Source organism: Bombus flavifrons, chromosome 4 (assembly GCF_040668555.2).
Source record: "Bombus flavifrons isolate JBK064 chromosome 4, iyBomFlav1_principal, whole genome shotgun sequence".
NCBI classification, from domain to species: Eukaryota; Metazoa; Arthropoda; class Insecta; order Hymenoptera; family Apidae; genus Bombus; species Bombus flavifrons.
The window spans coordinates 3,089,604-3,111,385 of NC_138445.1; the positions used below are offsets into that span (position 1 = coordinate 3,089,604).

Here is a 21,782-nt window from a genome sequence, read left to right on the forward strand (position 1 = left end):
ACTAACTATAGTAATATAACGCGGCAAAATATTTCAGACAAAATGTAGTTAATTTGCTACAAACAGGTTGTTTAACGAATATTGTTCCCCTTTTTTTAGTAGATTTTTTAGTAGATTTTTGTCTTCCTTTATAACTTCCTTTCTAACTGTTTCATACAATGTAATTATTTTCAAATTATTACATTATTACTTATTATTACTTATTACTTATTACAAATTATTGTTTGCTCTTTTCTTCCATGGAAGCTTCCCAAAACATATGAAAGGCAAATTAATGAACAAATATCTAAATTAAGGAGATTTTCTAAACTCGAGAAATTTATCAATAGAAAAAGAACCTATTGACTATTTTCAATGACTTATTGCAAATTATTGTTTGCTCTTTTCTTCCATAGAAGCTTATCAAAACTTATAAAAGGCAAATAAATTAATAAATATCTAAATTAAGAAAGTTTTGTAAATTTGAGAAATTCTAACGTTAGCGATCAATGTTCAGTTGTGCCATCACTAGCACACACACTTCCAAATTCGAGAAATTTGTCAATAGAAAAAGATCCTATTGACTACTTTCAATGATTTATTGCAAATTATTGTTCCATGGAAGCTTTCCAGAACCTATAAAAGGCAAGTAAATGAATAAATACTGAAATTAAGGAGGTTTTCTAAACTTGAGAAACTGTAGGCCAATAACGATCGCGTTCAGCACTAATTGTATGCATTGATAAAAATTTCCCACCTGTTAAACGGCGGTCGACAAAATGCTGATTATCGGCAACTTCGAACGCATCGTGAATTTTCGATGGCATAATTAGCCATCGCGCCGATCGGCGCTTTCAACTTCCTTGTTGTCGAGCTCGTGAAAAGTTTCTGTGAAAATTGAGTGTGTGCCACACGGCCGGAATTGAAATGAGTTCAACGAGAATTTTAATTGCTAATAATTCAGCAAAGTGGTTGAGAAATCGTGAATGGATTTTTACTTTCTCGGAGTTTCGCATGCAGCTTGTTAATTATAATTGCAACGCCGCGGTGTATTTGTTTTCCATCAACAGATCTCAAGTTACTTCGGTTGCGTCTGAAATGAGTTGTTGTTGCGAATATCGCATTTACGCGCACCAATTTTCATTCAAGATATCGTTACGAAAGTTACATACGTTGCAATTAATTGAAATATTTGCTGAATGTTAGCGATATAAATCACGTGTTTCATTCTTCTATACAATATAATAGAAAATTTGTTCTTACTTTAAGAAGAAAACTAAATTTCAATAGATTTAAATTCAGCCTTTACATTTGTGCCATTTAATGTTAACCTGTCTATTACAATTCGTACGGCAATTAGTAATATAAAGCATTTCAAATAAATGAAACTTTAATTAATTTCTGTAATTAAAGAAACAATTATATTTCGTACTTGGATATTTGTGCACACGTATTTCCCTATCAAAATTTTTAAGAAAGTTCATTTGAAGCTTGTGTCTACATACAACGTACGATAAATACTATATGAAGATATTTTCACCAATGGTAACGTTACTAATTAAAGGTATACAAAATCATAACGAAAATTTTAATGCACATTTTGCATCGCATTCCTTTCGATTGCTGCATTGACACGTGCGTTACGTTTCGCAATTCGTTGAATATAATACCCATAAATACGGTATGCCCCACTATAATTCTTCGTAGATAATACATCTGCTCAGAGCGTTTATCGATTACTTCGCGAACGTGTCAGAAACGTAATGAAGGGGTTCAACGGTTTTTCAATCGGCAGAATAAAACGGACAGGATCGGGATAGACCGCACCATAATACTGTCAGATTTTAATTAATTTGATTAATATCGTTTTAAAACATGGGAAGACAGTTAACGTTTTTTGAAATACGTTTGTAGAAATATCCGATTCCTTTGTTCGCGATATTTAACGAAAACTAATTCAACGAAGAACGTTGAATAATCATGAAACGTTGGAATAATAAAATTACGTGAGAAGTGGGACGTGTCCTAGATTTCTTTGCGCGCAACATCGAGCCTGTTTGAATCTTTGATGAGAACGCGTGCTCGATAAAAATTTAATTAGCACGCTGCGCGAATGTTCGACGCTCGAATTAAACGCTACTGATTAAAATGCAAACTCGTGGGAAATATTTGTCGCACGTTCAACTAGACGCGAACCTGATATCCTATGGCTGGTAATCTTTTTTCTATTGAAGAGACGTCGATCTCTCGAGAAACGTCAAGAAGAGGGATGCGGGGTTGAAAGTGCGTCGCGCCGAAACACCACTTAAAGATGACAAAATCGTGAAAAAAGCCAGTGACACGGAACACTTCGTCCCAGCCGTTATTTTCTTCCTGACACGCGTATATATTTTTCCAGTTGGTTAGTTCGTTCGTTTCCGATAAAGAGAAAAATGACCAGTGTCGACGATCACGTAATGGTGGATAACCTAGAACACGACACATCCATCATCTCGCGAGTGGAGAATCTTCGCAGGGTCCTGCGAGAATTGCGGCACGCCCTTCGAGACGAGAGACTAAATCTTCATCAAGAAATAGAAATGACGATATTGCAAAAGTTCATCGAGCTGCAACGTAACTACGAAAGTTTGACAGGTTATCAGGTTTTCTCCTCTCCGCAAATAGAACTTTCACGAAACGATGAAAAATAGAATATTGCACGTTTGTTGAAAAATATTTATTTTCTTTTCTCTTTAGTACAATGCTTCCGGATTAATAATTATTTATTTCCATTTATTTCCCTTTCTCGTCGCGTCTCTGTTATCTATACAGTGGACAGGTTAAGACACAAATTTATACTATTTTCTGTTTTCTCCCATATTTTCTTTATCTATCAGAGTAACCGTGTATTGCGTTATTTTCCTCATTATTATATTACATATTTTAAATAGTTAAGTTTATAAATAATTCTGTGCAATGTGGATTTTTTCTAGGGATTATGAAACACACAAAAGCATTTGCAGTTGCTTTTGATAAAACTTGTAACATTCCCCTGCGTTCTTTCGATCGTTTCCGATCCGATAGTACTCCTGCAACGTTAAAAAATATCCCGAGTTTGAATAAGATATGAGAACATTGTCGTCAGCGTGCAAGATTTTTCATTATAATTTTATTTTCATTTGCTTATTTCAATGTGCAAGCGAGATCAATAATGAGATAGAACAACTTCGGGATTGCATAACGATAATTATTTCGATGCAATTATACCGATTCCAGTAACTCTATACTTGGCTTTGCTTTACCAATGTTACATAAAACTGGTTCGAAGACACAAAAATTCAACTCGACGTCTACGATTTCACTTGTATTTCTAATTATACTTATTTATTTCTGACTATCGATTTCTGATGTTTATTCGTTCGCCAAATACCAGAAGAAGCGTAAATATCGTACAACTCGGTCGATATGAAAACCTAATCGTATTCGAGGTAGATTCGTCGTTGAGCAACAGCGAATGTAAAAAGCTGAAATCGTTCTGTGATGCGACAAACGATCGGTCCGATAGTAAAGTGTGTAAAACAATTATTCGGCCTGCAGATCACACGAGCTGTGGCTCAGGATCGTGGAACGGTGCAGGGATTTTGGAAAGTTCTGCGAAATTACAGCAAAGAGCGGCGTGCTCTAACGGAGTAAGTAAGTTGGTAGACTCGTTAGCGAGCGTGCAGTCTGTAATCCATATCGAAACGCGGATCAGGACACGTCTACCTCGAGGACCAACTATCTCACGTGCCTTGGGAGTTGGATGTATCAGAGGACCGTGGACGAATTGCAAGATGAACTGAACTCGTTCGACCAGCGTCTTTCAGCATCGGCGACTAGCTCCTATAAGAGGAAAATTTACGACCTCGAGGCAATCTGTTGTGCTGACCTCAACAGAGTGAAGTCCAGGTTCCTCAGGTCCCTGCAGGCCTTCGAGAATACGATTGACTCAATCGGGCAACTTGGCTGGCAAAGGATGAACCCGGCGAGCTGCCGTTGCGCCGTAAAGAAACTGCTAACGGAGAATAACACGGACGTTTGCTGGCATGAGAGACAAAGTTCGAGGAATGCGAAATACGATCGATCGTTACCGCGATCCAAGTACGTTCAAACACGCGCGCGCCACGCTTTCATGCAGAAAAGTAGTTTCATGCTCGCAGCAATCAAGCTGAAATTATTTCGCTGTTCGTGCGCTAAAAACACTGTTAACGCTTTGTATCGTTACCGTGAAACAGAAGAATACCTTTATCCATTGTTCGGCAGCGTTAATACGTTAAAGTTTGTTGCACTTTGGGTAGTTTCAAATTTAGTTGCTGTTGCGGACAAAGAAAAGTTCGAAGGCTGGAGAGGCAAACGCTATAACGTTAGAGGATTGCACTGTAATCGATGAGATAGAAGACGTCTAATTGCAAGAATCGGTTTGTGTATCAATTTTACACTGGAACTGAAATTTTACGTTTACTCTTATGCATTAGCTTAACGACGATGAATTATCAAATAGTCAACTTTTAAACTCGAAAGAAAACACACGTAAATACATAATACGTAAACTTACAGGAAAATCTGTTCAGAGTCAACATTTTGTCAGTACAGTTCTAAAGAGTCAGTAGATCGAAATACGTTTCTTGCAAAGTCAATCAGTGTTTAGTATATTTATCCTTTAATCTTCGTATTCTTAACCAAATATTTAGAGTTTGATGCAAACATTACGTCCAAATATCGTTTCGATTCGTCTTCTTTCTAGACAGACCTCTTAAAGTCATTATAAGTTAAAATTCATTCGAGTCAGTCATCTTGTTGTCTGAAACGTTTGAAACCACTTTAGGGTAATATTGGCTGAAATATCGACAGAAGTAATACTTCTCGATGTTTATGACATTCTCTCTCCAACTTTGAGATTTATCATGTTTTCCTAGAATTTCCCGCGTCCCTTTGATATATCTCTTTTGAGGCAAAAAGAGGAAGCTTTCGAATACATTTTTCATAGGAGTTTGTTTTATATGAAATTCGCGTAAAGTTGATAGCAAAGCCGATCAAGCATCAGATTGCGGTAAAATTTTAACGAAATATATCAAAAATCCGACTAGATTTTCTCGATGAATACAGAAGACAGCAAGGATATCAGATATTTTCCCCGAAAGAACGTACCTGCTGAACGAACGGAATCACTAAAATCTCATCCATTTTATATTGATTTTCTCATCCATATTTTTCGTAAAAGGAACGAAAAATATTATTGCAATTCTTATCATGTCCTCGTATAAACACGACGAGGTACTAAACTCAGTTCCACCTCCGCTTGTATATTATATTCAGCATATGTGTCTTTGCGTATGTTCTCTATCCGCATAAAATATACATCAATTTGTTCTAACTTCAATTTTATAGACAGTTTTCATAGTTTCAACAGAGGGAAGAACTTTATTAGTGTACGTGTTTCCATACAACTTTTTTTTTAGTATTTAATTTGTACTTTACAATTTGTTCAGCTGGACATTTGGTAAATTTTTCTAACTTAATTGCTAAATAACATGTGGATGGCTACCCACAGCGGGATACCATCTTCGAGTTTTTTTTTCTTTTTTATTTGGTAGAATTTTTACAATCAATTCTCATTGAGAATTATAAGTAAATTATTTTGGCGTGGTACTTTAACTTGGATTACAAGAGTTTATAATATGTTTGATTCTAGTTGAATCTAATGCTTAAATCTAAAGGGTAATGTCTTTTTAGTCTGCGAATCTGATCCGTCGTGTCAAATAATTGGGTAACTAATGGGTTTTGGTGGTTGTTAACTTTTACCGCCACTCGACACTAAGTATCACTGGACAACGGCAGCGCAGTGGTTAGCGCCTTAGGTGACGAACGTTCGAGACCCGGGTTCAAATCCCGGTGACCGGAGTCCGATTTTTCTTCCACGCATCTAAATTAGAAGAAAAACAACAGTACCCAAGCAGAGCGACATCTACAGCTAGCAGCCGCAATTATCACGGACAACACTTACACCTCAGTAACATACCAAGGTGCATCTATTAAGTTTGTGATTGGAATCGTTGGAGGATTTCTATGTTGGAATTACTCGCTGTTCCCCATAGTTGGATCCCATAGGTCCAAACAGGTTTTAATATGGCTTTATATAGCGTTATTTTACTCTGCATGTTTAAGTTGCAGCGTCTGCCAATGAACCAGTAGAATTTTTTTAGTTTTGATTTCAGTTCTTTGGATTTATCTACGATGTGCCGTTTTCATGTCATTCTTCTGTCCAGAATCATGCCCAGATATCTGACTATATCTTTGTTTACAATTGGAATATTATTTATGGTTACCTGTGAGCAGGATTGTTTTCGCAGCGTGAAGGTTATATGACTGGATTTATTTTCATTTATATCTTCGAGTTTGGCTATTTTATTTCTTTAGTAGGGTGAGTGGGGTGTTTTCTTTTCAGTCTTCTTTCTATCAGAATTTTGCTCGCTTCAGCAGCTAGCTGGTTAGGATATGTTGTAGTTCTTTCCTTGTATTTTTCTGCATACCTGCCGATTTCTTCTTTAACCGTTGGTATTTTTAAGTCTTTGCGTATATTCTCATTTCTGACATACCATGAGGTGTTGATTATTGTTCTCAGTATCTTCGATTATAGCGACTCTAGTTTATTTATGTGGCTCATTGCTGCTGTCCCCCATAGCGGTATTCCGTACGTCCAGATTGGTTTTATTATCGTTTTGTAGATTTTTAGTTTATTTTCAATGCTAAGTTTAGAGTTTCGACTAGTTAGCCAGTACATTTGTCTTCTTTTTATCCGAGGCTACCAAATGCGAAATAAAGTGGGATTCTAAAGAGCTTTAGTTCTGTCATTCTAGTTGGTGTGATTGGAAGATTAAAATACCCAAAAGTAGCCTCCTTTACGCTCGTGCTATAAGCTTTGGAAGTACGCGTGCAGTCCTGTTGTGTGTGTTTCGAACAGAACAATTCCGTCGACTTGATATTGGCGACTTGACTTGAAATTGGATTTATTTATGTGGCTCATCACTGCTGTCCCCCATAGCGGTATTCTGTACGTTCAAATTGGTTTTTCATACAACTTTGATAATTATTCGAAGCTTGAGTCGATAAATTTATAATTTCAATGTAATAGCATATATAATTTGAAATCAAAGGGAATTTAGTATTCTTCTGTGTATTTAACGTCTTCGTGCATTGATAATTAGTATGGTATATACTGGTAATTAAACCACGAATGTTTACGAGTTTATGGGATATTTAAATATGCAGAAATATACAATATATTGCAAGCAAAGTAATCGTTGTAATCACTAAAGTCTTAATACGTACTTAGTTCCCGGATTTTTTCAGTTTCGTTCATAAAAATATGTATAAACCTGTTAATTTTAACAATTGTTAAAATATTTTCAAATAGACAATAATACACTTATAATTATACTTATATGAATTAAATGAATGTTTATCGTCCGAAATATTTCTATTTTCAATAGGTCAATCGTCATGGAAAGTAATCGTAGTTTATGGATGTCATATATGTGCACAAAACGATACAGCGATAGTGAGATGTATAGCAAAGCTTATAGATCATTGAACTATACCGAGAATGCCGAAATTATAAACATCAAGAGTCTTGACCATGATTTGAGGCATAACAATAGTATCAACATGATTTCTCAAAGTGATTTGGAAGTTCCTTACATGTTGTTTTGACAGCAAGTTTTCAAGAACATTCTAAATTAACAAATTTTATCGTATGGTGTTGAAGTGTACGGCTTATTAATACAGTATCCTGAAAGTTTGAAAAATTCTACGTTGTGAAAACGAAGCACGGGAGCAAAGAAACGTTGCAGCATAACATCTGAGTTAGTTTATTTTTCATAGAATTTATTCTTCGTGCTAATTGCCTTTCTTCGAGTTTACTTTAAAGTAGTTGGAAAAATAATAGTTAAAGTTTGCTGTCTAATTAAAGGTGCAATATCGAAGGATGAAACGAAGTAAATTCTGAAAATTTCAGATTCAACAGATTATGTAGATATTATATTATTAATTCTTGGAGAAAACTGCAAACTTATACGTCCATTTGATAATTATCCGATATTTTGCGAGGGAAAATGTTTAGAAGCAAGACGAATTATAAGCTTCCCCTTCGTGAAATTAATTTCCACTTGAAACGGTCAAAACAAAGCTTAAGATTCTTCTGGAATTTTTAAAAATTCAATCGAAAATAGAATAGAACTAAATTAAAATAAATGTAAAGATTCTTTGATCTTTATTTATCTCTGTTTCAGTAAAATTTGTCAAGATATCACACATATCAAATATTTTATACATTTAAATATTACTTACAAAAAGCTTTCATTTTTGAAACATTAACAATTTATATTTGTATACAATACACATATTATAAGAATTTTTTCAAACTTCTATGACTATTACAACTCCATCTGACATCATTATAATAATTTGCATTATCTTTTACGTTATAGCAATTTTCACGACGTGAAGATTTTCCAGAAGTGTTCCAGGGTTTCCTATATCCTCGTCAAACTTAACAGAAGGATGGCATCCCATCAATTTTTTATTGTCCCTGTTTTGTATCAGCCACATTTTATTATTTATAAATTACGTTACTACAAATTGCCTAACTTATGCGTTTCTTTATTCATTTTCTTTTTCTTTGTTCGTTGTATGCTCGTGTGCGCGTCATTTTGTCAAATGCCAAAAACTTTGGTAATGACAAGCTGCAGTGACAGATGGCTCTTTGCCAAATCGGTTAACTGCACAAAACGAAAGAGAAAATTAATGAAATTATATAGGGTGGCCCAAATAAAGCGTTACAAGCTATTTTCTCAGAAACTGATGAAAATATCGACTCCATTTTTGCTGTAATTAAATGATATAAGAGTTTTAAAGTGAAAAATTCAGATCCATCTACATTTTCTTAAATAGAAGGCGGTATTAATCTTTTGTTGCTCGAATACTTCTTGCCAAACTAAACAACATTTAACGAAAGCATCTTTTTTACGTACATAGTTACAGAACTATGGCGGAAGATTTATCCCGTACCGTTTAATTATAGCAAAAAATGAACTTGATATCTTGCATCTTAATTTCCGAGAAACTACTTTGTAACACTCTTATTTGGGCCACTCGGTATAAGATAAGCAACACGATCAAGCGCTTTGGCAGAAAAATATGAAAAAGTGGAGTTGGCCGGTGTAACAACAAATTCGTCGGGAAAAGAACAACTTGTAAAAAGTAGAAGAATTAGAAGGAGGAAGAAAACGAAACAGCTGTTGCAGAGGAACGCCTCTACTCATTTTCGGGCATCTCGCGGAAAATCCCAATGAAAAGGAACTGCTACGTACGTACATTCTTTTTACGATTTTTCTTTCCTCCTACTTGCACTTTGCAACTGTGTTTCTCCTTCGAAAACAACAATTACTTGTAACGCGGCGTGTTTCTTCGCTCCTTGCGACGAGAGTAGACGCGAAGCAGAAAGAGAGAAAGAGAAGGAGAATCGTTTCGTAAAGAGGTCGCATTTAAGTTACAAAGGATGCGTCTGGCTTTTCTCTTTCTGCGAGTTGGACGATGAAAGGCGAACTCGAGAACGCAGTTCACAAGGACGATGCATCGCACGAATAGATTTTTCCATTCTCTTATTTTCGCCGGTATAAGGAAGGGCAGGTGACTGTCAGTCTGCGCGGAATACTTCGAATATGAGATCGAAGGGTGCGCATTCCGATCCAATACCCGCGATTCTCCGCAAGCCAGATATCTACCGTAAGACACTGGCTGGGAGATATTGATACTTCAAATAAAGTGAGAACAGTTCTGCGAAATGCAGTTTCGATCTTCTTTCACGCATCACTCCACCACTTTTCTTATTGATGTCCTTGGTTCGCCGTAATTGCACATTATAGAGGAACATTCCTATTGTTTTAGATTTAGGCAATTTAACTTGGTGAATGAACATAGACGATTTTATCAACGCAATGTCTCATTTATTGCGTATTTTCGAAATGAGCTAATAGCATTAATATGGTTTCGATCTTCTTGCTTTGTGCAGGACTCGCTTCCACCACTTGCCTTCTCGATGTTCCTCGTTGTAATCGCCCGCTTCAAAGAGTAATTTGCATTGTCCTAATTTCTTCTCTTCTTAAAATCTTCTTAAAATCTTTAAATTTAGGCAATTTAACTTGCGAGTGGGTATCAAAATTGTGACTTTATCAATACAGTATCTTATCTATCGCGTAGTATTTTAGAAGAATAGAAGTAGAATTTTATTTTTGATTGCAATTTTGACGTAACTACAAATACATACCAGTTTGCTTAAATAATTGAAAGAGCCTGAGAAATATCTAAATAACAACTCAATTATCGCCTTAAGAAACCATTTTATTAATTGCTAAAACGATCTTCAAATTGGATTATAGAGATCTCATTCCTTTACAGATAAACTGTCAAATATTAAATATACTGTCAATTAGTTCCATACAGTCTAACTGTTTCTTTTTTTATCTCAGGAATCAAGTACGTGTTATTGCTATCTGTCTATTCCTGAAGATATCTTTTGAAGTAATTACTTTAAGAAAAACTCTACACCTTTTCTTTTGTATATCCATGACCTGGACACCGTTGTTGCGTAGAAAATAGAATTTAGTGAAGCAAAAAAACTAAAAACAAGGAGGGTCCATATTATTGTGCCTTTCAATATGTATGTTGTTTTGGGTTACGAGGTCTACAAAAAAAAGAGCTATAAATAGATTCCTATTGCTGTTTCTTGTAACCATCAGCTAGAGGTTACATACCAAGGTTGACATTTTTGGTAATATCCATTGCTATAAATGTTTGAACGTGCTCCCTATCATATTCTATTGTACTGTAACACTGAGACAGTGATGATCTGGATCAGCATACACTATACCTGTACTTATACCTATACTTACTTCAATATATTTTTCTATTACAAATTCATCCACGCGTTCCTCTATCAGTCAACCTCAACAATATCACAATATCAGTTACTCTATTGTTTGCGTATAAAACTTTTCGACTCTGGTGTTTTTAAAAGATGACATATTTTTGCACATAATTGATGCCATAAACGTGACCAATAACGATACGTCATATTAAAATATCTTCTATGAAACGATCAGTCTATAAGGCGTCAACAAACGTAGACTTTTGCTCACGTTTGCTCCGCGTAGTCATTTCGTGAAAGCCTCTGTCACAGTTGTGTCGTGGATCGCAGAAATTCTCAGCATAATATAATTGCAGCCATTTTTACCGAGGGAAACAATAAAACCGCGATTCCGTTGTTACGAGCAGCGGGAAAAGATATTCTCTTGCCAGTAGGAATATTTCATAGAGGGTTGAAAATAGAGTTCATTCTCGTAATCCTCACACTCCTGTAGCAGCCTCCGGTATGACGGTGTTCCACCATATCCGTCGCGACTCTTCTGAAATTGAAAACGAAACGGCGTGTCGTCGCGCGCTGAGTGAAAACGGAAGGAAAAAGAACGGTGCGAGAGGAATCTCGAATTCCATTGGATGTTCGCTCTCGCGCTGTGTTCGGCCTAGCTGGCCGATCATTCGGAAAATCTTCGACTTGGAGTATCGACGAACCTTCGCGAGAGCCACACACTTCGCCGAATGGAAGCAAAATAGCTTTCGTCGGTGCAGTAAGAAGAACGCTCTTCGTGCATTATTCCTCGAGTCGCCTGTAACTCCGTATCGGCCCGAACTTGGGTACTCTCCCTCGAGAGCTAGATCCAAGAATTCCCCTCGTAATCGCTGAAAACTTTCCACGAGACGAATACGTATGTCGAGATCGGTATCCTGCGAACAGACACTCGGCGAACGTACAATTTATTTGTCGTGCGCCAATGTCTCTTTTATGTGTTTTCGGTATTTTATATAATATCGCCCTTTTATAGAAGGCGATTTATTTTATGAAGGAAGATATCTCTGTTCGATAATTTATTGTCCCTTTTGACTTATAATCTTTCCCCATTTCTCGGGCAGTTCTCTAATCCCACGTTCATAAAGATTCCAATCATTCCGCATAAAAAGAAAAATACTGCAAGCACTGTTTGATTGCCGTACGAACTTATTGGCTTACCTAGCGTTATTGAAATGGACGAGATATTTTTGGGGAAAACACGCAGAATTTGCAGGCAATTTTAGAAACGAATAGATTGATCTATGGAAAGTATTATCTCTTCCAAGATCGAACTTGTCTGGCCTGTGCCACTCATTATGTTATTCAAGCGAACAAGATATTTCTTTGGATGACATGTAAAAATAGGATGCAATTGTAGGAACGAATAATAGATTGGTGTATGTAAAGTATTAATTTGTAAATTATATAAAGTCTTCAAAGATTGAATTTGACTGTCCAATGCCGCCAGTTAAATTTTGTTCTAGCGTCGATTATTTTTACACAAAACAGAGGAGAAAGGAATTTGCTATGACGCACATGCAATGCAAACGCATGAAACAACGTATTGAATGCTAAAAAAATTTAGAATAGAAATTAGACTTTCATTGTCAGACTATGGTTGACGTCTATTTATCTACGTGCTAAAAATAAGAGAAACGTCTAGAAGAGATTATAAATGTTGGATCATTCATGTGACGGTTCATGAAATCTGATACCACTAATTTAAAAATTAATAGTATTTCTGGTTCAAATAGAAAATTAAGTAAAGGTAATGGATAATATATTTAGCTGAGAGAAGATAACCATAGCAATTATTTTGAACGAACAAACAGGATTCATTCATAAAGCCATCTTATATGATAGAAAATGCTTATAAAAATAATTATACACGCAAATAGAGTCAGAACATACTACTAATAATACGATTGAACCATCGTTTAACACTGACTGCCACGCCGAAATCACATGTTTCGCTCAGGACACCATGGGAATATTTTTATTATTCAAAGCATATAATTGTAAAATAATAATAAATTGATGATATAAGACAACATTCTTCCCCAATGGACCGTTTATCTTATTAGTGGTCACGGGTGACCACCGTGACGCCTTGATAACAGTTGATAGCGACATATTATAACAAGGCTTCGTTTATGTTGAAAATAACAACGTGAGTTCGCGCTCGCCATCCATATGCAGATGCGCTAGTTACAATAAATAATAACTAGAAGATAGTTCTAGATACAATCGATAGATTTAATCGGTAGGTTTTAGATATTCTTTTGTTTTTATCCCTAGTCCATCTAAGAAAGTGCAATAAAGTTTTTTCGGCTCAGAACAGTGTGATAGATTTATCCAAAGAATAAAATAACAGCTAATATGATCCTACCTCTGAATACAGAAATAACAACAGTTTATTTCAACAAACCATTCGCATTCGTTATTTCGTCGCAAGCAAAACGTCCAGAATATATTGTTGAAGGGTGTAGAAGATATTAGTAAACAGTATTTGCTCATTGTATATACAGGGTGGTTGGTAACTGGTGGTACAAGCGGAAAGGGGGTGATTCTACGCGAAAAAAGAAGTAAAAAATATAGAATAAAAATTCTTTTTTTATTTTTTCTTTTTTTTTTTAATTTTTCCATCGAGACAACGATCTACAGTGAGATCCGTTATAACGAGACGTGATAAAGTGCACGCGTACCGAGCGAAAATTCAAAGTCGATTTTCTCGAAAACAAAGCCTCAAACGAAAAATTTTTATTCTATATTTTCGACTTCTTTTTTCGCGTAGAATCACCCCCTTTCCGCTTGTACCACCAGTTACCAACCACCCTGTATAATAGTAAGGTATGTGCACACTTCTGACTTCAATTATATGATTATAAAGCAGCATTTACGATTATTTTCTAAGGTGTGTTTATAATAATATTCGTAGATTATCCCTCAAAGATATTGACGCAAACACAGTGCACCGTTAGATGCAAGATTTGCTCTCACTTTTCTTTTATTGACGTTCTAATAAAAATGTTTAATTGTTCAATGGGGCACTTTTTATTTCAAAGTATGTTCTATTTATCGGTTATATTCCAAATGCCCTAACTGTCGATTTTCATTCAATTTTTATAATTGTAAGAAGTTCAAGCGCTCCGGTCATCAATGACCTCCGTGGCGTCGCAGGAGAAACCGTGGCGGGTCATATATGACCAACGTGGTAGTAAGATGTAAAAACAATGATATAGTCGTAGAATAAATGCGAATAATTCTGAGAAGTAAGTGTATAAATTCTGGAACGATTATTCGACATACTGACGAAAATGTCAATGGGAAAAAGAATGTCGAAAAACAAGCAACGCAATCATTTAGAACATGAGTAGGCGATTCGTGGAATAACTGTGTGATCTGAGCGAGGAAAAAGCACGAAGCTGATCTCCTTTCTCGTGAAAGAAGAATAGATGTAACTCGTGAACAAACGACTTTGAAACTGCAAAACACGGTCGACTGTTTCCTTCTGGCGGACGTAACACAGAGAGGCAGACAATCGGTCGAAGAGGTCAGAGTGTATTAGATTCGCCAAGTAAGCCTTTTATGAGAGTAGAAAGCGAGCGACAAGGAGAACAAAAGCAGACTCGCCTTCGACTGGAAGTAAACGAGGTGAAATAGAAGACCACCACATGAATATATGTATACATGCATACGAAATACGGACACGAGTACAGTCACGCGTATATACGAAGTACGATATACACTCCCGTCCATAAGTATTACACTATTACAGTATTACAGTAAAAGTATTAGAATACCTGGTTTCACATAAAATGTAATAATTAATGTAAGCTATATATCTGGTTAACGATTAGTTTCCATGAATTTTTATATTTACACAAGGCATTAGATTGTCCGAAAAGTTTCTTTCGTTTTATAAGGAAATAATAGACGCACAATGTTTTTTGTTTTATATTATTGAAATTATTGAATTATGCATGAACATGATAATAGAAATAGGACGAAATGTTTCACACCTGATTTGGTAAAATAATATAAAATAGAAATTGTTGTTCATCTATTGTCACCTTATGAAACGAAAGAAACTTTTCGAACAACCTAATATATCTATTAAGATTATTTGGAAGAATTATAGAAATATACAGTGGCCACAAAAGCTATTTGCACATAGTTGTATTTATAATGTCATATTCGTATGAATTAATTAGATTCAAGTATAATTAAATTCCTTACGATTTAGTAATTTTCTATGATTATAAAAATTACATGAAAATGATATGTAGAATAGAAGAATTTCGCTAAAAGACAAAAGGTATATACAAATAATTGTTATAGCTATCATAGTAAATTATAAAATGATTACATGTCGACATCCAACACTTTCCTAATTTATATTCTATTAAAAAAAATAATGCAGGATGTTGCAAGAAATCTATTCAAAATCTGAATCTGTATTATAAAATCATTTGTACCATACACGGAAACAAATAAGAACTACGTATAATGATATGAACATCAAGAACATTTCAATGAGTCTATTCAAGATTTGGATCCGTATTCTCAAATGATTTGTAGCGTACATGGAGACAAATGAAAAGAAATACTGTAACAACATGAACGTCAAGAATATTCCATGAAGTCTATTTAAGATCTGAATTCTTGTCTATCTTGAAATAATCTGTAACATGCATATAGACAAATAGCGATTAATTCTGTTAGAATTTATAAACAATAATAATAGACAATTAAAATCGTGTTACATCAAATTGACGAGATTATTATTACAATATTGAATGGATCACACGTGTGAAATAAAACAGTTACAAAATTTTTATAGTTTCCTAATGATCTTGGTTTACTTCAGATTTCAAAAAGATGCTAATACTTATGAACAAGGATGTACAGTGGGCAACGTACGACAGCTCACGTGCTTGTAGAATATAGATACGTGAAAATACGGCCACACCTGTAAAAAAAGTGGACTAGAATATCGCATAGCACCGTAGCATCGACCCATTGTACAGTGTAGAGTGCACTCTCTGCTAAATCAGCCGCCCTTTTCTTCACTTTTTGCTTCTTTCGACCTCACCTTCGGTTGGTGTCGCCTCCTCTCGTTCCCTTCCTCACCTCCTTCCTTTTTCTTTTTCCTCCTTTCTCTTGTGTGTTGGCTCCTCTTCAATCCACCCTTTGCCGCATAACCTTGGCTGAGACGGAACGTCGAAGCGAAACCGAGGTAACGAGATATCCAAAAGGACGGCCTTTTTCCTTCTCTTTCCTGGCCTCGCGGCGGCCTCATTCTTTGCTACCCTTCCACTGCTTCTAGCCCCGATTGCTCTCGTTTTAAACGTAAGAGCCGATTTTCGCCTGCCTCAGCAACCTGCTCTCGAAGTTTTCCTTACCGAATACTTGGTAAAACTTCCTCATCGCGTCGGTCTGATGACGAGACGTGCGAGGACCGTGTCGCAGATTCTGCCCTCTTATCCAACCCTTGTTCTCGAAAACGGATAACCTGAAATTAAATCTGCTTGCAGCGTGAAAATCGAATTTGCCGTCGTCGGTACCGGGTAGGTGATTAATTACGTCCATGTTGATTAGCGACGAAGAACGCGACACGGGGTCCCTTTGACTGGAACCAGGAGATTGCAAGCAAGAGGACGACGCGGCCCGTTCTAGCCTCGTTGTTTAATTACTGTCAGAAACGCGATTCTATTTTGCCTCGTAGTGTCGCACCATTTGCCGAAATTAACTTGCCCCATTGACGAAAATTAATTTACCCGCGGGCAGTTTACAGAAACCTGAAGATATTGTGCTTATTATAGGCAGAATTATAGGTTGGTTAATGTGACTACAAATGTTCCACCCATAGGCAAATCTGTAATTATAGGTTGGTTAATGTGACTACAAATGTTCCACTCATAGGCAAATTTGTAATATACTTGTAATACACAGCTTATCATCTTTCCGTGTAGTATCTTGTGTATTAATGTACGTATAATTTTTATATTATAATAATGTAATAATTTTTTATTACGATTTAATAATTCCAATGATTCCTATAATTTAACAAGTTCGATGTGAGCGGAGTGAGGGCCTCAGAAAAGTAAGATTTTTCATTTCGAAGGCGGCACTTTCCCGTAACGTTCAGCGTATTGTATCTGTAAATCTGTTCTTCTTATTATTATATCTATGATCGGTTTATTATGTCTGTGTCTGTTTGCATGTCGATTTTGTTCGCTCGCTTGCTCCTCTCTTATTCTTCCTCGTTCGTTATACGCATATACGTAATGGGAGAGAAAAGAGCTAGCGAAACGGATGTCACAACGATATTGTGACGGGTAGAATTGAACACAATAATACTAATAACAATTAGATAAAGAAAAACCATGTAATCATCAAGAATTCTACGTATTATAGTATGTTTGTTAATTTGTAATTGGGAAATTAATCTTAGATTGGAATTTGTGCAGAAATACACAGATTTACAGTATAAAATTGTACCAACGTGCAATACTCATTACAATATTTAATACAGAAAGATCTACTTTCCACTTCTACTTTTTTAATTATCTTCGCAAGATTATGAAGCTGCAAATATCTACAATTTGGATCTTAATGGAAAAGTCAGGGGTTAAATGGTACAAGAAATCTGACCATAATTTTTCTTCAACTTCATTCGACGTAGAGATTTGCCTGGCAAATATGTGTTCACGTTCTAAAACTGAGTCAGTAAAAATGACCACGTGAAATAACTCGTCGCCTATTGACTTTATCAAAAAATGTCTGAAATTAAAATGAAAATAACAACTTGTTTTCCAAACATTAAATTTCAAACATTAAACATTAAAATTAGACAGTTACTCAAACATTAAATTTGACAAGTTGAAGCTAAAATGTCTGCTAAACTAATTGTTTTTCGGTATAAGTAGGTTAGTAATTTCTACATTTACAAAACTCTAGATCACCTTGATGCCTAAAAAAAATACAAGGTATTAAAAAATCGAGCTACATTCACCAGATCAAGTCCCTCGAATACGATAAATTTCACTGCAAATATCTTCTGCTAAAACATTTTCTATAAGTAAGGAGTTATTTCAGTTGAATCATTCATACTAACTCGTTCTACCATATATCGTATGTAGCATCGAAGTCAATAAAACACTCTCGTCTGGAACGTTCAAAAAACATATATTCCTTTATATGGTCGATGCTGCAACGGCTAAACCATAACGTGGCAGTCGAAAACGAAGAAGGTGTCGCTTAAAGAATTTCGCTGGCGTACCATAGATAACCGTAAATATAGAAAAGTGTGCCACTTGGAGACACTGGCAACTGGGACCGTGTAGCCCGCAGATCACCGGATATAAATCGCCAACTAGAATCGAGGCCAATACGCTCGCTCACTCGGCCCGTAAGAAAAATTTATACTCGTGAAAGCAGGCGGCCAGTTTTCCATCGATGAGCGAAACCTGTGTTCCACTGTTTCTTCGTCGTCGGCCAAATGATCCGATATACCTGTACCCTGCAGTCTTTCCAATACACTTAACATTTAGTTCCGTTTATCTCTGAGCAAGTACGGGGAATAGTGGCGTTTCCGTGTTACACCTATACCTACAAAGGAAATCGTCCGTATTGATCCCTGATGTATCTGCGAACGGTTACAGTTCGCCTAAAGGGTTTCTCGGACTGCCTTTAAGGCCAACCCGTATCTCCTCTTCTTCCACTCTTTAACGTCGTATCGATAAAACACAGCCATTAACGACGCTATTGCTTATGTCTATATTTTGTTCCATATGTCTCTCGATTTGACAACTTCCAGCAAGTTTTGTCTACTTTGTTCCGCACTGAATACTTCCTTGAGTTGCTGAGGGATTTTCAAGTTGCCTGATGTTTCATCCGATTCTGTGTGTTCTAGAATTATCTGTGAGTAATAGGTCGCAAGCTTCGCATCACAAAGGAGCTTCTCTTCGCGATAGAAATTTGTACGTCGGTCTTGTGTGTCCAATTAGCAGTCGGAATAACTTAACTCGATCTCTTCTATTGTATGGTGATCTTGTGGAATTTTTGGTAGTCCATTTCTCTTGCCACTTTTCGAGTATAATTTCTGTCTAATAGATTTCTTAATATCATTAGATGGTATACTGAGCTCGGTTTTAAATGATAACGAGATGGCTTCTCTGCTAGCTTCGTCAGCTTCCTCGTTTCCTGCCATATCTTGGTGGCTCGGTGGGAATCCAGAGATATCCTTTATTGGACATTGGTGTGTACGGGTCTTGTGTGCTCGAGATTACTTCGTTTTCATGCTATAGATTTTGGGTTGCGATTACGCCCAAGGAGCCACTGAGGACGATCAACCTGCATTTATTTCGTGACTGAACCGTTACACGATACGTTATCGCAAAACAGTGTAGCGTTAATTGAATGAGACGCATCGAATGTTTTTTAAAATGTTGGTTTTGCGAGACAGGAGAATTAAAAGTTGTGAAATCTATGTACAGCGACTCAAGAAAGTATTTGGATATTTATTATAGAACATTTTCATGGATATATTTTATTTACGTATAGAGGGGAAATTTATTATATACATATTATATAGAATAAATTTGAGCGCAAAATGAATAATTAATTAAACAACTATTGAACAAATATCGAATAAAAGTATGCATAAAATAGTGAGAATTTTAGCAGATAAACTGTTTGTATCTTATTTATAGCAATTATCCTGCGGATTTTTACGAGTTTATATAAAATTATGCAAAATTACGCGGAACGCGCGTGGCACGAAAAATATATAAAACGTCTAAAGTATAGTGCTTTTTATGATATTTAGTAGGTAAAACAATTTTCCTCCAAGATTCTATTTTCTTTAATGATATCCTCGAAGATATAAATTTGCATAAAAGTCCGCAGTCTAATAATAATATATAAAAATCTGAAATGTGGTACACGCTGACCTAATTTCAGACTTGGCTGTGATATCGCCAAAATGTGATAGAATTTTGTTCTTTTTTCTTCGTTATTTTCTTCTCCTTCAATTATCTGCGAGTCTCGCTGGTCATTAGTATAAGCAGCGATGTCGATTACAAGGGTTCTTAATTACGACGTAACTAGGGGAATTTTTTATTCGTCCTTTTTAGGCTAACATCTCAATTTGCTCTCAAGCTCGCCTTCCTACTTTTAAACTTTACTTTTTCAAACTTTTCCTTTGCCAATCGATCAACGGCCTGAAATTCACGCCCGCGCTTTCTTCCTCTAGATATGGAAACAAATTTACTGAAACGAGTGCACGGATAAAAGGTTCGGCATATAATTGTCCGTGGAAAGTTGCGAACAATGAAATAATAAAATCGTCGATAGGTCGTATTTCTTCCAAAAATATATTTTATTTACATCCATAATGGAAACATTATTTTATCTAACGCTGTAATATTGCAAACAACGAAATAATAAATTGTCACTATGTTTCATTTGCTTCAAAAATATATTCTATTTATATCAATGATAAAAACATTATTTTGTCTAACGCTGTAACATTGCAAATAACGAAATAATAAATTGTCAATATGTCTTATTTGTTTCCAAAATATATTTTATTTATGCCCATGATGGAAACATTATTTTATCTAACGTTGTAATATCCTGAACAACGAAATAATAAATTGTCAATATGTTATATTTGTTTCATAAATGTATTTCATTTATGTCCATGATGGAAGCATTGTTTTATCTAACGTTGTAATATTCTGAGCAACAAAATAATAAATTGTCAATATGTTTCATTTGCTTCAAAAATATATTCCATTCATATCAATGATGAAAACATTTGTATTTTATTTAACATTGTAGTACATTACATTTGCAAAAGTTTCTAACAGTTCAAAGTCTTCATCTACCTACAACCAACATCTTTACAAAAACCAATATTTTTATCTGCACAAGAATATCGGTATTAGCAAAAAGCCTCTTGAAGAATCTCTTAAAACTGAAATTGAATTTTCCTCTAATTTTTCGAATGTTTCGTCCCAATATACAACAAGTTTGATAATAGATGATAGGAATTTTGAAGAGCGCTTCTATAAGCCAAAATAAGATGAAAACAAAAAATTAAAAAATTGCATATCACATTCTGATTGCTGGTTACTAACACATCGTCAACGATATACCGTCGAATAGACAAAGTCTCGGTTTCCGCAAATTTTTTGGAAAATGTGCGAAATATTCATGCGCCTATTCAAAGCAATTTTATGCTCGATTCTTAAGGTGAATAACAATCATGACAGTAGCAATGAACATGCCAACTATGCAGTCCGAGACTACAATGTTCATCCGTCTTCGAAGAAAGTTTGAAAAATAAAAAATGCCTATTCACATCGCCCTTCAACAACATGCTAACATTTAAAAATCGATCAAACTACTATGACATAATATTCCTGAGACTCGATAAACTTCCCTATAGGGATGAATGCAGGATAGCCTCAACGTCAGGGACATAGTGGCCATGAAGCCTAACGACACATGTTCGGCACCTTATCTCGTGCCAGGTATTGAGGAAACGATTATGATTATGGCAATAGATGATATAGATAGTCGTAGGATATTTCGTAGAAAAGAATCGTAAATCGAACATTAAACCTTATTTACGAAAGTCGATAAGAACACATTAAAATCTATGCCATGGAATCTACGAATGGAAATGATTAATATGTCTGTAAAAAAATAAATTCTAATAAACGACGAACTTCCCAAATCTGGTCACGACAGGAAATAATATCAATGTACTCGGATTAATGAAAGAACAAGTGAAAAGAGGTGAATGCAATTGTAATCACTAATTAAT

At 35.6% G+C, this 21,782-nt stretch overlaps 1 protein-coding gene and 1 long non-coding RNA gene across 11 annotated transcripts in view; one reads left to right on the forward strand and one right to left on the reverse strand.

Annotated features, from left to right (window-relative positions):
- Positions 1 to 21,782, forward strand: part of nAChRalpha4 (nicotinic acetylcholine receptor alpha4) — a 369,922-nt gene that overhangs the window by 157,210 nt on the left and 190,930 nt on the right. The window lies entirely within an intron of this gene.
- Positions 12,953 to 13,432, reverse strand: LOC138179431 (uncharacterized). Its single transcript, XR_011173053.1, has 2 exons — positions 13,351 to 13,432; positions 12,953 to 13,087 (listed from the first exon to the last, which is right to left on the reverse strand). It is a non-coding gene; the product is annotated as an uncharacterized LOC138179431 (long non-coding RNA).